The 2,710-nt window shown below is 38.2% G+C and overlaps 1 pseudogene; it reads left to right on the forward strand.

Annotated features, from left to right (window-relative positions):
- The first annotated feature begins 1,890 nt into the window (after positions 1-1,890).
- Positions 1,891-2,279, forward strand: LOC114626566 (annotated as a pseudogene).
- Positions 2,280-2,710: the final 431 nt, after the last annotated feature.

Raw genomic sequence — 2,710 nt, forward strand, 5'->3', positions numbered from 1 at the left:
TCTATCTATCTATCTATCTATCTATCTATCTATCTATCTATCTATCAATCATGGCTTGCTTCAGTTTAGTGTTTTTATCAGATTCCTTAGTGTGTGAATGAGTGGGTCTCTGCATCTCTGTACAATTCTTGTGCCTTTTCTTGGGCTCCTTTTCTTCTGTTTGTTTTTTGTACTATTCTGATGTGTTAGTTTTTGTTTTATATTATTATATTTTATTATTGTTCCTTAAAAGCCTGCTTGTTTCTAATGAGAGACAGAAAGAGGCTGGTTTGGATCAGTGGTGAGGTGAGAAGGAAGTGAGAGGAGTAGAGGGAGAGGCAACCAATATCAGGATTTGTCATATGAGAAAAAAATCCCATTTTCAATAAAAGGGGGAAAAAAAAGAAAGCTTTTTATGACCCAGATGTCATAATGACCCCACTTAGTGATATTTATCTGTCTACTTTCTGCTGTTGTTTAAGAAACTGAAATAAGAAAAAGATCCTTTCCCAATCTGTTGGTTGCCATTTTGTCCTATTGACAGTGTCTTTTGCCTTACAGAAACGTTGCAATTTTATGAGGTCCCACTTGTTAATTCAATTATGCATTCTGTTCAGGAACTTTCCCCCTGTGCCCAAGTATTCAAGGTTCTTCCCCACCTTCTCTTCTATTAGTTTCAGTGTATCTGGTTTTATGTGGAGGTCCTTGATCAACTTGGATTTGAGTTTTGTACAAGGAGATAAGAATGGATCGATTTGCATTCTTTTACATGCTGACCTCCAGTTGAACCAGCACCATTTGTTGAAAATGTTGTCCTTTTTTGACTGGACAGTTTTAGCTCCTTTGTCAAAGATCAAGTGACCATAGGAGTGTGGATTCATTTCTGGGTCTTCAATTCTATTCCATTGATCTTCCTGCCTGTCTTTGTACCAGTACCATGCAGTTTTTATCACTATTGCTATCCAGTACAGCTTTAGGTCAGGGATAATGATTCTCCCAGAAGTTTTTTTTATTGTTGAGAATACTTTTCACTATCCTGGGTTTTTTGTTATTTCAAGTGAATTTGCAAATTGCTCTTTCTATCTCTATGCAGAATTGAGTGGGAATTTTGATAGGGATTGCATTGAATCTGTAGATTGCTTTCGGCAAGATGGCCATTTTTACTATATTAATCCTGCTAATTCATGAGCATGGGAGATCTTTCCATCTTCTGAGATCTTCTTTCTTCAGAGACTTGAAGTTCTTGTCATACAGATCTGTCACTTGCTTGGTTAGATTCACTCCAAGGTATTTTATATTATTTGTGACTATTGTGAAGGGTGTCATTTCCCTAATTTCTTTCTCAGTCTGTTTTTCCTTCGAGTAGAGGAAGGCTACTGATATGTTTAATTTGATTTTATATCCAGCCACTTTGCTGAAGTTGTTTATCAGGTTTAGGAATTCTCTGGTGGAAGTTTTGGGATCACATAAGTGTACTGTCATATCATCTGCAAATAGTGATATTTTGGCTTCTTCCTTTCTTATTTGTATCCCTTTGACTTCCTTTTGTTGTCTAATTTCTTTGGCTAGGACTTCCAGTACTATATTGAATAGGTAGGGAGATTTTAGTGGGATTGCTTCAAGTTTCTCTCCATTTAGTTTGATGTTGGCTACTGGCTTGCTGTATATTGCTTTTGCCATGTTTAGGTATGGGCCTTGAATTCCTGATCTTTCCAGGACTTTTACCATGAAGGGATATTGAATTTTGTCAAATGCTTTCTCAGCATCTAGTGAGATGATCATGTGTTTTTTTTTCTTTGAGTTTGTTTATATAGTGGATTACGTTGATGGATTTCTGAATACTGAACCATCCCTGCATTCCTGGGATAAAGCATATTTGATTGGTGTGGCTGCCATCTCTTTTGTGGCATCATGGCTGCCCTCCGGCCTCTGGTGAAGCCCAAGATCATCAAAAAGAGGACCAAGAAGTTCATCAGGCACCAGTCAGACCAATATATAAAAATTAAGTGAAACTGGAGGAAACCAAGAGGCATTGACAACAGGGTGTGGTCTTGATGCCCAGCATTGGTTATGGGAACAACGAGAAAGCCAAGCACACATTGCCTAGCGGCTTCCGGAAGTTTCTGGTCCACAACATCAAGGAGCTGGAAGTGCTGCTGATGTGGAACAAATCTTACTGTGCTGAGATTGCTCACAACGTGTCTTCTAAGAACCGAAAAGCCATCGTAGAAAGAGCAGCACAGATGGCCATCAGAGTCGCCAATCCCAATGCCAGGCTGTGCAGTGAAGAAAATGAATAGATGGCTTGCATGTATGTTTTGTGTTTAAATAAAACCACAAACTCTAAAAAAAAAAAGCCTACTTGATCATTATGGATGATTGTTTTGATGTGTTCTTAGCTTCGGTCTGTGAGAATTTTATTGAGTATTTTGCATCGATATTCATAAGGGAGATTGGTCTGAAGTTTTCTTTCTTTGGAGTGTCTTTGTGTGGTTTAGGTATGAGTGTAATTCTGGCTTCATAGAAGGAATTTGCTAGAGTTCCTTCTGTTTCTATTTTGTGGAATAGTTTGAAGAGAATTGGTATTAGGTTTTTCTTGAAGGTCTGAGAGAATTCTGCACTAAAACCATCTGGTCCTGGGCTTTTCTTGGTGGGGAGACTTTTAATAACTGCTGCTATTCTTTTAGGGGTTATGGGACTGTTCAGATGGTTTATCTGCTCCTGATTTAAC

The sequence above is a fragment of the Grammomys surdaster genome, unplaced genomic scaffold (genome assembly GCF_004785775.1).
Source record: "Grammomys surdaster isolate TR1022 unplaced genomic scaffold, NIH_TR_1.0 237, whole genome shotgun sequence".
NCBI lineage: Eukaryota > Metazoa > Chordata > Mammalia > Rodentia > Muridae > Grammomys > Grammomys surdaster.